Source organism: Corapipo altera, unplaced genomic scaffold (assembly GCF_003945725.1).
Source record: "Corapipo altera isolate COAL_440 unplaced genomic scaffold, ASM394572v1 55, whole genome shotgun sequence".
Classification (NCBI taxonomy): Eukaryota; Metazoa; Chordata; class Aves; order Passeriformes; family Pipridae; genus Corapipo; species Corapipo altera.
The window spans coordinates 7,855,564-7,872,244 of record NW_020884882.1 but is presented as its reverse complement, the minus strand read 5'-3'; the positions used below and the strand labels follow the sequence as shown (position 1 = coordinate 7,872,244).

General features: G+C 43.8%; 1 protein-coding gene across 1 annotated transcript in view; it reads right to left on the bottom strand.

Annotated features, from left to right (window-relative positions):
- The window catches only part of SLC6A6 (solute carrier family 6 member 6), an 87,249-nt gene that overhangs the window by 51,395 nt on the left and 19,173 nt on the right, over positions 1-16,681 (bottom strand). The window lies entirely within an intron of this gene.

The window sequence follows — 16,681 nt, the reverse complement described above, 5'->3', positions numbered from 1 at the left end:
GGGGGCCAAGCCCGCAGCGCGGCGCGGGGCGCCGGTGGTGGGGGGCCCCGCGGGGGGCGGCGGGGAGGGGTGGGCGGGTGCGGGGCAGCGGCCGCCGCCACCCGGGGGGGCCGCCCCGGGCCGCCCGCCCTCCCCCGCGGCTGCCGCGGGCAGTGGGAGCGGGACTGGCCCGGGGCCGGCCCGCGTCCCGCGGCGGGGAGGGAGCGGAACGAGGGCTCCCAGCCGTCGCTCTCCTCTCGCTATTTTTTATTTTCGTGCGTTCTTTTTAATCGTTATTTTTTATCTTCACACAAAGAGCGCCCTTCTCGCAGTCAAAGCATCCCACGGCGCTGTCACCAGCTCTGCCCGTCGCTGCGCCCGGGCCCTGGCTCTGATCTTTCGCGGCCACTTTTCTTCCCGAGAAACTGTACTCTGGACCCGGTGACGCCCTGCCAGGCTTTGGAGGCGTTTGGTCTCGGCAGCCGTGTGCTGCTGGAGAAAGCAGCACGGGAGCGTGGCCTGGCAGGTGCCTGGGCGGCCGGGATCTCCTTGCTCTGCTCTGCTGCCTCCCAAAAGCGCAGTCCCCGACACCGGGCAGTCCCAGTCGCAGCTGGAGAAGAAAGTACGGCCGGGGCGATCGGCAGGGAAAATGAGCAGGGCAACGTTTTGTCTTGCATTAGGTTTCACTGAACCGAAAGCTGGTGCTTTTCCCCTGCAGGCGAACGGGTATATGACTCAAATATGTCCTCGCTCTCCTACCTGCATCCCCTCTGGTTCTCTTAATGAAAGGGTACAGCAGCACACAGAGTCGTGAGGAATTTTGATATAACCCCTGCTGAAGACTTAGTAAGATCTTCTGTACTCCAAAATACCATTTGCATTGTGGGAGCAGAGTAGTGGTGAAAGGATATTTTGGGCCATCTGTGTTTCGCAGAAGTCCCGCGGCGCTAACGACACCGGGAACAGCAGAGATGCACCAGAGTGAACAGTCCCCACAGCTCTGCTCTTCAGGCTTTCCCGGATACAAGATGCTACCTTCCTACACCACAGACTAGGACAGCAGTCATTGGGAACCCACCTCTGGAGCCCGTTGCCTATGCACAGGCTTCCGGGGGAACAAATTCCATCACAGCAGCCTCCAGGGAGGTCTCTAGGAAAGGCTGATTTCCTTAGCTGGTTCTTGCAAAAGCTGCACCCCTTCTGCACACTCCTTGCTGGCAGTACAGGATGCCAAACACACTGTGTCACAGTCACACATCCAATTTGCCCTGACTGCAGTGCCCATGTGATTTTCCAGTATCTGAGCAGATTTCCAAAGTGAGTAGGTTTTTAGCTGAAAAAGAGATAGAAGTATAGGATATATGCAGCTAATTGATGTCATATCTCCACTAAACAGCCTGGTTTAAACTTGTAACGATGTAGTCCATGCTGCCACCTACGTCTTCTGATTCAGCTTTCTTGTGTACTGCAGCTTCAATTCGTAGGCATCCTTCAGAAGGCAGCTCACATTTTGTGAGACTCCACGAGGGACTACAAACACAGGCAAGCTCTGGCTACATTAGGGAATGAAGCAAAACGTTTCTCACTGGTGCAGCCACTTGTTTGGTTGCAGTGAGGATGCCTTGATGCAGATTAGGAACAAGCAGTCACATCGGTGAAATGCAAGTAGCGGCTGGAGCCTCGTCTGTATGAAGGATCCTGCCAGCACAGCTGTACCAGTGACAGCAGTGGAATATTTTGCTCAAGTTCTCTAGGGGAATCAAAGCCTGTATTTTGTCTCTGGCTTTCTCTGTTCTGTTGCTCCTCACTCATTAAAAGTCAGACACACAAAGCACATGGTTGCTCTCTGTGTTTAAAAAAAAATATATTTGGGGTAAAAAACCAGCAGCCAAAGCTGTTTTGAAGTCAGAGGCATGTACACAGTACCTGGAACTAAGTGGAATAATAATAATAATTAGTCCTTTTGTGTCATAAATATGCACATGGCTGTTTCCTATTTCATTATGAGACAGCACAACTTCTGAGAATGTGCCTGATGAATATTTGGGGGAACTCTGCCTTCAGCTGCAGCAGTGTATGGCAGCACTAATGCCTTTGGCTCCTCCACTCTCTTATGTAACTGAAATCACAAGTTGGAGCCCGAATTACAAAGCATAAGCATGTGTATAATATTAAGCGTACAAATGGTGCCTGAAATTACTGTCCTTTTCATGTAGGTCTGGATTTAATCTGTTAGAATTTTTGCTTCTGCGTATCTATTGACTTCGGTGGGTGCTGATGCCATTCATAGCGCAATCAAGCCTAACCCCTTAAAAACCCCACTCTGAAGACATTAACCCAAACCTAAACTAAGACAGTCCAAAATCACTCTGGTTACAGGTAGGTGTACTTCAAATGACTTGTGTACCAGACCTCAAGTGTATCCAGTATTAAGAAGCTGAATACCCTATCCATGTGGCTGCTTTGGTGACCAACCAGAGCAGCAGGTTTTTGCACCCCAGCCCAAGGCACAAGTTAGTCATCACCTTCCTCTGCATTTTCCCTCTTTCTCAGAGACTATTTTTGCCATTACCATGCTGATCTACTTTCTAGAGTTTTAAGGTGTCAGGTGCTGATACAGCGAGTGCCTCTTGTATCTGTTTAATCCGATAACATAACTCTTTTTTAATCTCCACGTCTGGGTCACAGGGTTTAAAAAAGACACTGGGCCAAATCCCCAGCTTGGCTACAACGTGTGGAAATCTACTGAGATGGCACGAAAGTCAGGAGAGATTCGCTGTATTTGCACCCGGTTAAAGAGGTCTCGAGGGGCAGGGATGTGAGTGCCAGATTTCGCAGATGGATGAATATTAGCACAGGAGTATGGCAGAGCCAGGTCAGGTTTCTATCAGGTAAGGCAGAGGGAGGGATATCACACCAGGATCTAAAATATGCTCGTCAGCAAATTCTCATTCATTTTTAAATTGAAACAGATTTAATATTTCTTCACTTTTCAGGAGAACAGCTTGTTTTCACTGTGTGGCTGCTAAAGGGAACATGATGTTTCATGGAGTCAGGACCAAGATAGGGCAAGGACAAGGAGGAGGTTTTGCAGGGACTGGGGAGATTTTACATATAAACATTCAAGTTAAAACGGCAAAATTCATCCAGGCATGAAGTCCAGCAGAAAGCTAGGAGACAAATGGACAGCATTGTCTGCAAAGGATTGTATAAGCAAAAATGGCAAAGATGGTCTGAATAAGTCCTTTGCATTAATGATTCTCTAGACATGAATTTCCTATACAAAGCTCTATGGGGTCAACCTTTTTAGCAGAGGATCCTGAGCTCAAAAAAGGAAGGCAGATTTTGTAAGGGATTTGCATATCATGGAGTGACTCTGGATTGCAGATTTTAAGCATTACTAAATTGGGGAATAAATTGTTGCCGTTGTTGTTACATACCAGAATATCTCACTAATCCACCCAATCCACTAAGTTGCTGTAGTTTTAGTCTGTGTTTATTTTACATGAAATTATGACCTGGACAGTTAATTTTTCTCAGTTTATCCATATAAATCATATATAAATAAAATATCAAACAGAAATCAAAACATGACCTGTGTTTTTGGTGCACTCCCCATCATGTGAACCTGCCAGTGATGGAGCCCTGCACCCAGTTTACAAGTCAAACATAAAGACAATTAAAACCCACAGGTCTTCTTGAAAAGTAGCCAACTGGCATTAAATTCTCTCATTTTAATGCTCTGGGTGGCCTATTTTGCTTATATTTGAGACTGCCTAGCCATTATGGGATTGCCTGCACTGGTCCTTCCCTTACATCAAGCTAATTACATATTAACTTGAAGCACTCAGCAAGTCTGAGAGGCTGGAGCTGGTCCTTTCTGAACACCAGTTGAGTTTGGAAATGCCTGATGTTTTACGGGGGCGGATTCCCAAAGTGAGAGGCAAACACAGAGGAACCAAACAGCCTGGAACCAAAGTGGTCCTGCTGGCTTTTGAAAAATGCGAGTGTCTCAAGTTAATTGACAGTCAGCTACCTGGAAATAAAACCCTCTCATATATCCAAAGGTTTTCACCGGGATTTTCAAGAGCTCCCGAGCAATTTAAAATCCTTGGAAGGAATGCACTATGGAATGAAAAATGTATGTATTATTAAAGAATGTCTCCAAACTGAAAGCCAGCCAGTTTCATAAAAGTGAGCTAAAAAAGCAATAACAGGTACTCTGTCTCCTGCTGGATGCTGTACAAACCGTATGTTTTGCATTTTGGAAGTCACTCTAAAGCAATGTTTTTTTCTTCACTGTTGCTATTGGGAAGAACAGTAAAAGAACTATGCATAAATGAGGTTAAAGTAATCTAATTAAAAAAATAAACAATGTGCTTTCATCATCAATTCATATCCAGTCATTTGGGATCTAACTTTAAAAAAAATAGACAAAAATTCAGAAGGGATTTTGAAGGACAACTGTTTCTCTTTAAGATTAATGATAAACATACTTGTGTGTTCAAGGGAGAATAGATCCAGTGTTATGTAACAGGATAAAGAAACCAAATCCTTTTCCCTTAAATTAAAATAACCAGTATGTGTGTGGATTTTAGTCAATCACTGAAAATTCAGGAAACCCATTTTCTTTCACAATTGCATTCCACACACTAAAATTGACGTCTTCTAACTTTTAAACAGAATCACAACAATTAAAGACAGAAAAGATTTGTTTGTTCTGTTTGACCACACTTTGCCAATAGAGGGTTGTTCCCTAAGGAAAATTCTGCGGCACTTGCGCTGTGCAAAAATCCAAATATGTGCTCATCTTTTTATTTCATGTGGCATTAGCAAATCCAGTTATTGCACTTCCCAATTGTTTTTTTTTTTATTTTTAATCTAAGTACCTAGGACTAGATGTATGCTACCTCATCTTTTTTAATCATTTTTTGCCTGAACTATTACATAACATGTCTTATAAAATCTTGCAGTACCTGTCTAAATTTGCCAAAATGTGACAAGATCAACACGTAATGGATTTTTTTTTTATGTTGGCATTGTTCTTTGCTGGCCCAGTCATATAAAATATGTTAGTAAAACACAGAAGAAAACAATTTTCTACCATAGAACCTGCATTTTTCCACTTCTGTATTTTACAAAAGCATACCAGAACTTCTGCATCAGAATTTGACACATAAAGTTCCTCTTTATCACGAGTTCAATTTTCCAAAAAAAGGCAATTGATAGTTTTAATAAGCAAGATATAAGCCCCCAAAAGGCTAAGACTCTAAATGTACTTGCTGCAAAAAAAAAAAAAAAAAAAAAAAAAAAAAAAAAAAAAAAAAAAAAAAAGTCATCTTGTTGTATCCAATTCTGGAGTCATTATTTGAACAATGCATAACAGTTGGGATTTATACAGAAAGGCACTGCTGAGTTCAGGTGATGTTCACTCGTGCATGAAAGAAGCAGGTATGTGCTTTGTTGAGCTACTCAGAGCTTTGTCTGTGGACCAGAGGAAATGCTGCTTTATGTTAGCACATCCTTGCATATGTCCACACGTGATGTTTACAGTCCTGAAAGCAAAGCTTCAGGTCTGGGTAGTTTAAGTGATGTTCCCTCAGTGGACCAAGTCCTCTGTTAGCAGTATTCCAGTAGCATGAAGTGTGCTTGGAGATGATGCACATGTTGAATATGCCTCTTTCCCTGCTAATTACATACCCACCATGCTGCAGATAAGTATTCTGCTGCTGCATGGCCTGCAGAGATTTCTTTGGCCTCATGAGCAGAACAGCTCCTGCAAAGTAAAAATGGTTACACAGGTCCTACATGAAAGCTGGGAAGCCATAGGAGATGTAGGCTGGGAGATGGGGAAGAAGTTGTGGCAGACTCACTCTGAAAGCAGTAAAAGGTCCTCAGAATCTAAGGCTGCCATGAAGAACCACTTTCATTTCCATTTGGAGCTAGTCATCGACCTGGGCAGGCTTCGCCTGACCACATCCCAAGTGACAGTGGGCATCACAGTGGAAAATAGTCCAAAAATATATGGTGGTGAGCTTACTGAGGCAGGCGAACCCTCTTGACTTAAGTGATGGATCCAGAAAAGCTGATGGATTAAACTCACCAGAGAGGAAGAAGAGTGATCACTTGAGTGAATTCATACATGCTCATATTTCTTTCTATTTGCTTATGGGTCCCTCTGCTGCCTTCCTTCTCAAAGTGATGGTGAAACAGTTATGAAGAGTGTATAAAAAATGATTTTAAATTACCTGGTTTAGTCTGACAAATTACATCGGTAGGTGTAGGCAAAAAGTAAGAGAAAATATTGTAAGAAACAAAACCACTCCCAAATGCATGTTTGTACAAGTTCAGACAGATAGAATTTCTAGCTAGGTGAATTAATGCACTGCAAGCAGAGAAAGGGCTTCAAATGAGCGCATAGAAAAAAATAAGAAATTTCAAACAAACCCTGCAAGCTATCCAGTAACTGCTCATCCAGTTATCTGACTTTAATTAACAGAACTGAAAAGCAAACATATAATATAAACTTAAAAACAGAGCGCTTCGGTTTTCCGGACTGCCAGTCCAAACGCAAAACAAATCGCTTGCATCTGGTGGTGGGGAGGCAGAGCCGGCACCGGGAGCAGCACTTTCACCCGGCCGAGTGACGCAGCAGCATCTGCTGTGCTACCCACGTGTGGCGGCTCCGACCGCTCCCGGCACGTCTGAGCCCGCCGTCCTCCGGCACGGCCTGGGCACAAACACCAAAGCATTGCCCGCGTGCCCCGAGGAGGATGCCTTGGCTTCCACCTCAGTGGCAGCACCGTTGCTCCGTAAGGCAGCGATGCCACTGAGGAGAGGCCAGGCTTGGGTGACCTTGAGCCTCCTGAGCAGTTACCTTTTCTGGGCCTTTGGCATGCTCTCAAGTGATATTTCAGCCGGAATCTCCACTACCTAAAATAAATTCAGCGATATTCACTATGGCATCCCTGCACTTCTCTTTCGGGATACCTGACGCTCATCTCCCAGCCTAAGCAGACGCAGGTTTTGGAAAGTTTACCCGGCTGCTTCCTGGGCAAGGAGCTCCTGGCCTGGCCTGAGGCCAGGGTGACTCACGTGGTGGTATTATGAGGAAAGGCAGAATTTTAGGGGGTTTTCTTGCCTGTCTCTATGTGCTAACAGTGTGCAAATCTGATGTGTTGTTTAGAGGCAGCCTTGACAATGGTATTTTTACAAGGTGTTTCCTCCCACCTCCTGAAAGACCAACCCATTGAGGAAGAATAGAAGCTGGAGGGAGGAGAATTTCTTCCCTGACCTTTTCCAAGCCTTTGGTGTGGTGCCTGTGGCTGCAGGGGCTGGCAGCGAGGGACAGAGCTGTAAGGCAGCGCCCCTCCAGAGCTACACAGCTCTGGAGCAAGCAGACACAAATACTATGGAGACAAAAATACCCCAAACCCCATGCACTGGCAACCTCCCTCTGCCTGGCCAATGCACACACGTACACATTGCATTCCCCACCTTCACCTGGAAGGCCCAGCATCCCTCCGTAGAGTCTCTCCTCCGTATAAGTGCAACCAGAATTAAGGAGAATTGACAGGACTGATGAACACAGCCCAGGACTCAAGAGCAGCCACCACTTTGTGTTTGGGTTCCAACTGGTTTTAGAAGTATCTTGCCTTCTGAAAGTCACGAGCTATTTACTGTTCCCTAAAAAAAATTATGTCTGATCTTCCCTTCACGTGCAATTAATAAAATCTGCTAACAGTTAATTTAAAATGCCCACCTAAGAAAAATAGCATGTAAACACTGAGTTGCATTAATATAAAGCAATACACAGTGTGAGCTTGTAAGGTCTTCCCCAAGCTACCCGGAGCTCTCTCAGCTACCTCGGGCTCAGTGCTGTGGGGTGCACAGTAGCCCTGCAGTTATTATGTCAAACAAAACACAGAGCAGTAATGATGGGGGTGTTTGCCTTGCTGAGCTCCACCAACACAGTGGATCACACCAGGATCCTTCCAGCATGGCAGCTACACATTCAGCTGGGACTGCCCCTGTAATGGGCGTGTTTTCCCTGCCAGGTACCCACTACTGGTCCCATGAGTTAAGACAGTGAACCACCAGCCACGCCTCACATGTGGGCATGTGGCATTACCCAATTCCCTATGGAACAGGCTCAGCACAAAGCACAAGAAATCCAGATTTGTGCCTCTAAATCTGTTTGCTGAATGCTAGTCAGCTCTGATTTGTCTCAAAGCCCAATCTTAACACTTGGTGATTATTAAATGGGCCACAAATAGTTAATATTTTGTGAATTGTTGGTCACAGGCTGCCTGTAGCACTAAGCCATTTTCTCTTACTGTCTGTGTCAGCCAAAGTCCTCAAGTTTCCTTATTTTTACTCCTGCAAGTTTGCCTGTCAGGCTCAGTAAGTTCATGGAGAGAAGTGTGAAAAGTTGCTCACAGACTACCACATTTCCTTGGGAAGCACATCCCACCAGCCTGTGGCGCAGCCAAAGTGGATTTGGGATGTCCACAGCACTGACAAAGAGTCTTGGTCCGTGTTGCCCCATAGGGAGTGTGGTGGGGGGCCATCAGGGCTGGGGGAGCTGTCAGAGGAGCTGCATGGCCAGGCTGGGCTGTAGCAACAGCCAGAGCGAGGGCTTGGGATTGCTTGATGGCAGAGTCGAATAAATCCTAGAGCAGAGGCACACAGTGGAGGGTGTGGTGGACTCCTGGGAGCTTTTCCATCCATATCCTCCAGAGGTCCCGTGAAGCCATGTGGAGAGGGGTATGACATCTATGCAGGCACATCCACTGGCCTGCTGGAGCTCAGGACGTAGGCACCCTCTCTAGCTGGAGCAGCAGACACTGCCACATGTCCACTCCACCTGGCGTTAACTCAGGTTTCCCCTCAAGCTGAATTCATGCCACTCCAGAGCTCTTGGCACTTTGCAATTGTCGCTGCTGCCTGACTTTCACTTCCCTACTGGGAGGCTAAGCTCCCAGTTCTCCCAGTAAGATACAGATTTAAATCCAGGTCATATTTCTTCTGTCCTCCACCAGCAAAACAGCTGTTTGCTCCAAACAGGAAGATATTTTTGCAAGAGCAAAAGCATGAATTATTTCAAACTTGCCTCGGGATAAATTTTCAAGGGCACTGCAGAGACTGTTTCCATAACAAAATGGGAGCTCTTCTCTTGTGAATTGTTCATGTTACTTTCATGAATGCTAGAAAAAAAGGCTGACTTTTTTAAAATGTCAGCAGGTACCTGGAATGGGAATTTGTTCCCATAAATCCTTTGGAAGCTATTGTTGGTGATGTTGTTTTCTAATCTGACAAAAGTTCGATTTGGCAAATTTTATTGTACCTTGCTGTTAGGTATAGGCAATTAGCTTAACAAAATATCAGATAGGATCTCTGCTGTGTTTGCAATGCCTGTTGCTCTGATTCTTACCTGATGGGAAATGGCTTTGGAGGAGCACAGCCACGTCTTCGTAGCTGTTTACATCACATTTCTGACAGCGTTCCACCCTGCTTTCCCCATTTGTACTTTGTTTTTCATGAATAAAGGTCATAGCATTGGCATCAGAAAAAAATACTGTTGCTGCAGAAGGAATTCAGCTGTCCCCTCTGGGTAATAAACAGTGATGCACTCCAAGGCTGGCAGGGCAGAAATCAGAGATGGAAGAGAAGCCATGGAGATCTCTGCAGACCTCCAGCATCCCACAAGACAGCTGTCTCCTTGCCTGTGCTGGGCCCCTGCAGACTGCACAGACTCTAATATTTTGCCCTTTGAATATCAGAAAACTGATTCCAGCAGTGTGACTGGCTGTGAGGCAGGTACCCACAACAGACCCAGTGCTTACAGATGGGGAATGCTTAAGCCCAGGCTGGGCATTTTCTTTGTAAACAGGGAATAAATGTATGGGAACTACACCCCTTGACTCATCTGTGAGGTAAATGAGATTTTTCCCATGTTTCTGTATAAACATCCACACTGACCTTCTTGTTTGTGCTCATCAAAATCGCCACTTGTCTTTTGGTTCAAAAGCTATTCTTCTTTTGTTATGCGTGAGCCTCAAGTCTTCTGATGTTTTCTCTTCCTTTCAGTCCGCCAATACTTTCCAGCAAGGTGATGTTTTAAATAACTGCAATATTCCAGGAGTAATTTCATCACCAGTGCTTGTAGAAACATGTCCCCAAAGTTATGGTCCACGGTTTTATGATTCTCTGGGCATGGACCAAAACCTGAATTGTTCTGAGAATATGAGGGAAATGAGCAAAAGTTGCTGCGTTATTGCTACAGCCAAGGACACACAACAGCCAGTGAGTAAAAGCTCAACATCAAAAGCATTGGGAATACTTTTAGCAGAAACACTACTAAAGCCATTCCCAATTCAGTTGGAAGTGTATTGGAGAAAAAGCTCCAGGTTAAGCAGACCTTGGACTTTCTTTCCCAGGATCACACCAACTGAGTAGCTAATCAAATTCTACATAAATATTTGGGGATTTTATTAGTAAACAGCCTAGAGGTGAATTCCTTGGTTTTCTCACTTAGATATCTTTGAATTCTCTGAATAATAATGAATACTTGTTTTTACATGGTGCTTTAGCATAATCCCAGAAATTATGATTTAAGGAGTGCAGATCTTCCTTGTTGCAAAGCCCTCAGGATTCCTGTGGCAATAGCCAGAAATCAGATAAAATAGAAGCAATTAATAAAGTATTTCATCATTAGAAAATTTTCCAACACCGGAAGATTTTGCAAATCACCCAGTAGGTTTTGTACATCCTCTGGCATTTGAAATTGTGTCAGTAATGAAAGCTAAATGAATGTTGAACACAAGTATAGGGCTTAAAATGATATCACGTGGGCTCAGTGTGCACAGAAATAATATTTTAAGGGAGTTCTTCAAATTAAATCAAAATTGTTTATTTTCTTTATAAAGCAATCTCCTCTTGATTATTAACAAACTAAAAGCTATCTCAAAAATAATGAGGTTCTAAGGCCATCACAATCCTATTTTCCCTTAGCATTGACTAAATAGTGGTTGAAGTTACACCCCTGTTTAAGGCTTCCAAATGTCTTAGTACTTTGTATTGTGTTTTCTCCATGAAGTTTCATAACTTCTGCTAACTGTGTAGGCCTGGGAGGCCTGCAGAGCACATCCATGCTCTACAGGAAGTGGGTTTGGTGTTGCTATTGCAAGCCTAAATCAGTAAGTAATCTACTGAGTAAGCAGAGGTGCTGCTCAGCAGAGAAATTACACAAATGTCTGCACATTCTCACCATTATTAAAAAGGGAGGCAGTAGTTACAATGATCAAGCCTCATCCCCTTCAAGGAAATTGCAATTTTCTCTTTTATTCATCCCCTATGTTTTAATTGATACAATTTCTATTCCTGGTGCTGCTTGCTGCAGTGAACACTTGATAACTGGGGAGCTGTTCTTTCCTTTGCTCACAGTGTCCCCAGATAGGAACTAAGGTTGGATAATGAATCCTTTGTAACTCTGCAGTAATGTAAAGGGAGAAGGATCTCACCCTCTGGAGAATCCAGATCCTCTTTTACTTTACACCAGAGCTGACTGCATTTTGGAAGAAAGAAATTAATCCTTTTTTTTTCCCCTTAATGTGAAGCCCCTTTAATTCACCCTTTTAAAGCTTTTGGGGATCATCTGATGAAAAGTCCTGAAGAAACACAAGGCATCCCTGCTGCTTGCGTTGCAAAGCTAAGGCTCGTGCTCTGAAAAGGGAAGTGTGCTTAGAACAAAGAGGTTTTGAACACAAAAACAAACCATGGCAATGCATGCTGACAAACATTTCATCTGCCTGCTGCATTTACATTTTTTAAGTACACATGAAGTACTGTCAAGGGCCTTGCTTACCTTGGTCTGTCACTGACCCAAGTCTGTTTAAGCTTTCTTCAAAATTAGTCCCTGCTGCCACTCAGGTATTTTTTGCTGCTGCTTTTGTTTGCCATTTATCTTTGAATTGTTTCTAATCTGCAAGCATCTTTCTGATCCCAGAACTGAGCAAAATATTTCAGACAGTCTTAGAACAGAATTGAAAGAAAGTCTAAAACTCCCTCCCCCATGACTCGTACGTAGTCAACCCGTATCATTTTGATTTCAGACCTACTTTTAGGTCTACAAAAGGAAGCTTTTGCCATCTTTAATCAGGTTTAGTTGTTTTTTTCCCTTTAGTTTTGATTTCTTCCAGTTTTCTGGATAGATTTCACACAGCTTGCCACCACAGCTCTAGAGGACAATAAAAAAAATGTATGGGAACTCCTCCAAAGTATGTGTTTGCAAGGAGTGCTATGCCAGGAACATCATTACCAGAGTCCCAGTAACTAATCCAGAACTGATGCCATAACTTTTATGTGTACCAGGGGCACTGAAACCCATGCTGAAATACTTGGCAAGTCTGCCCTCAAATTAGGATATATTGTATTGATATTGGCTATGATCGACCACAACATTCCTTGGTTTTGAGGTAGCATTTCTGAAGGGGGAGGGTTTACGATGCCAGTTCTTGTCATATGTTTTCCTGTCTCACCCTATCTCCGAGCCCAGCTAATCTGATGATATCCAACTGTCCTAATGAGCTGCATCTACTTCTAGGCTGAAGCGTTGACAGCTGCCTGTTCTATTGCCAACAAAAACTTCTGAGACAACTGTATCTCATTCCTGCAAGTACGCAAATTGCTTAATTTCTAGCCCAAATATGGGACATAGTGATACTTCTTTCCATTGATCCAGGTCTAAAAAAAGGTGTGTGCAATCCAGCACTGAATCATTTCCTCACATGCAGTTTAATCTGTCAGCTGGAAATGAGGTTTCTGTCTACTGGTTATAGAGAAATCAAGTGCTCATGTCCCTTTCAGCAGAGGTACAGTCACACGGGCTGAGGTCACTGAGAAGGACACGTTCCTCCAATTAATGTTGGCATGTGTTTATTTATATTTTCATACACTGGTAGTTCTTCCATTTGCTGCTCTTGGATTCAGAGCACATGACAAGAGCTTCAGCTTGTTCTTATATAGGTAGGATTTAATGCACTTAAATCTTCACCAACACCTTGCCAATCTCAAGCACACAGGATTTGGTTTCTTCGCCAAAGCTGGTGGACCCACAAATCTGGTGGACCCATAGACTTCCCCTAGGCTGCAGGTACCAAGAAGAAACCGGGTAAAAGGTGAGAAGGTAAGACCAGACTCACAACAAGCCTTTAAAAACTAGTCACAGCCTTCCGGAGAAACAGCTATCTAAAACAGAGACTGAATTTGCAGGGTAAATTTTATCTTGTGGGACTACAGTGTCTGCAGGAATAGCAGACAACAGTCCCCAAAGATGGAGAAGAGACACACAGAAATGCTGATTTTGATCCAAATGTGGTCAGAATAAATAGAAGCAACACCTCCAGTAACAGCTGATTAGGGCAGCTCAACTCCAAGCAGAAATAATAGTTCTCCTTATCAAAATAAAACTCTGCATCTACCCTCTGCCCCTCTACCCTCTGCCCCTCATAAATGTTATGACTTTTCAGATTCAAGGAATCACAGAAAATACTACTGAGCCAGGACCAAGGAGCAGAAATAGGGGGAAGCACATCTAGTTGACACAAACTCTTGTAGCATCCCAGGTCACCATTGTGGCCTCTCCCATGTCAGCCTTTCACGTTCTGTTTTCACAGCTGAAGGTGGGACACATTTCTTCAATTCAGCTTTGCCTCAGTAAGTTCCTCACACATATACAAGCACAAAAACTCAACTCTTGCTAAGATCAGGCTGGGAAGGAAGAAGGAGAGAGTTTGTTATTGTTCTAGGGGTTTTATTTAGGTTTTTTTTATTAATTCTTGGGATATGCTCAAACTTTGCAATGGTGGAGACCATATAAGTAGCTAGATTAGAGCAACAGACATAACAGTGCTATTGGATACAGAAATAACAGCCACTGCCAGTTCCATGGAAAGAGAGGACAAATGAATAAACATCGATCATAACATCTGAAACCACCAGGCTTGGAAAAGCCTCTTTATTTTAGGAATAATCCACTGAAAGATGCCAGGGCTAGATCTGACATCTGACATGTTCTCAGGAGTATAATTGCCATTGAGGAAGAAAAGGATTTTTGAGGATCCATAAATCCAGAAACCTTCTATGCCATCATCTTTTAATCACTAAGCCCTATGGACAAATAAAAAGATTGTTTTCTTTGGTAGGGCTTATTTTTGTTTTTATTTTAAATATGCAGTTTTTCCTAAGAATTTTTTCAGATGTTTTTTATGCTGAAAAATTGCATGCAGTCCCAGGATGATGTAGGAATTGAATACAAAGGCAAGCAAAAAATCCAGATAGGTCTAACTCCTGATATCTCTTGAGTACAAGATGGTCTCACCTCTACAGGTGAGAGGTCTACAGACCTCTTCTCACTTGTTAGCAGATCTAACACACCATCAAGAGAGAATAAGGCAGGGAAGAATTCAGAAGGAAATGGTAAGTATTTATGGACTGAATGTCAGTGCAACTATACTATAAGTCCTATCACAGCCTATGGGACTGGAGAGGTATTTTTGGTGTCTGGTGTAATTTAGGAAGATGTTTCTGAAGGAACACAGACTGTGCCATTTTGGGGAAGGAGGAATTGGGTTCTTCAGGATTACTGAAAACTTACTAAACAAGAAGCTTTCTGTATTTCCTCACAGCTGGAGACCAGTCATTGCAACACATTTAGAAAAGCTGGAGGCTGAAAGAAGAGAAATTCTCTGATTTAACCCGAATTCCTTACATTACAGCTGGTGTGTGCAAAATGCATCTGGGTTCTGTGAAGTGTGAGATACTGAATATCTCTGTCTACCTCAGCAATATTTGGAGCTTTACATTAAGCTGAGTGCTCAAATCCCAGAAGGTGGCATTGGGAAGCCAATCCCTTGGGACATCCTTGGTGTCAAATTCTTTGAGGATACTTGAGTAGACTACGCAAAGGGATCACTTAGTGCATCACAGGGAGGTGACATTTACCTTCTATAGGGCATGAAGAAGACCATATGTTATAAAACCGTATTCAGCTTTGGTTTCCTCAGCAAAGCAAATACTAAAGGATAAATCCAAACGTAAGTGCCATGCAGTTTTAAGAGGTTTGAGATACTGATTCAAGATGTGGATGCCCAAAATACAGTTTAAGGGTGAAATGCTGGCACCATGAATATCAGCAAGAAAATCTCCTGGTGACTGCATTGGAACTGCATCCATACAGTTTATCCAGACAAAGACAGTATAAACACCAGAGACTCAATTGTCCCTGAGCTAACAGTGCTCAGTTGTTTAAGCACAGGAAATGGCCCACCCTTTTCCCACCTTTGTACACCCAGGCAGGGGTCAGACACAGTGTAGCTGCCACAAGGGCAAGGCTGATCCGAGGCTGATCCAAGTTAGTGTCTGCCATAGGGTGACTGAGGCAGAGGGATGGCAGAGCTGCTGCCCTGGGGCTCTGCGAGTGATTGTAGAGGTGGCCACAAATGGGGCGAATGTATGGTCAGTCTGTGAAAATGCCCCATGGCTGAGCGGATAGGTTCTATCAGTTTTCTTGGAGAAACTGGGTTAAACCACTGTTTAGGGCACAGTTTTCTTTCTTAAAGTCAATACTCAGGTGAAAGAAAGGTTTCAATAGTTTCCCTTAATAGTTCCCTTACAAGGGAAAGAAGCCCAAGGAAGCAAAAGTACCGCTGTCATTGAGAGAACACAATTCCACCTTCTTCCAGTATCTTTTGCCACCATAACAGGATCCTGAAGTAGTTGTTTTTAATTCAGGATTGAAGTGATTTCATCCTTCACGGTCATTATCTGCATAAGCAAGTACATACTTCTCTCATTCTTCATGTTTGTCTTGATTATTCACCTTTGGTAATGGAATGTATAACTGGAGTGGGAAGGCATGAGTTCACTGCCAGGGAGTGCCTCCACAGGCAAAATGAAATGCAGTTACAAAAATCAAAAGCCATGATGAAAGAGAAAACTGTTTTTTTCGTTTTCTCTTAACTTAAAAACTCAAGGTAAAATAGTTACCCAGCCCTCTTCGGATCTCCACATTGTGGAGATAAGCGTTGTGAAGCCCTCATCTTGGGAGTAGTGGGAGCAGGCATTGAGAGCTGAATTTCCATGCTATGTAGATATGCACACATTTAATCCAGTTGTGGCTTTCTTAATATGCAAGGATCCTAAAGTCAGCTCTGGTTCAACTCATCAGTTCCAGCTAATTTTTAAGCCAAGGACTCTAATAAGCAGATTCAAGAGCATCTGGGCAAATTTAGCTCCAACCAATTTGCCTCGAGAACATCCTTTGAATACATTTGCATAATCTGTGTTCACAAAGCTACATAAAACACGCTTTGCCAGCTGTAGGCTGGGCCCCTCAGCCTGGCACGCTGCTGTCGCTGCTGAAAATCCACTGAAGCCGTGACAAAGTGCTTACAGTCATTCACCTTTCATTTAGTTGATATTAAGTGTATCCCTGTATAATGATGTGTGACAAAAGCCTGGAATAATGGTTATCCAAGCACTGGTCAGGCAGCCTGCAGGCAGGGGGCTCATGCCCCACATCACTGTGCCACAACCTTGACCTCACGACAGGATATCTGACAGTAAGAATGTAGAGCCACTGCTACCACCCAGGCTTGGCTTTCCCACTGCAGCATAGTGCCAAATTTGATAGTCTCTTTGG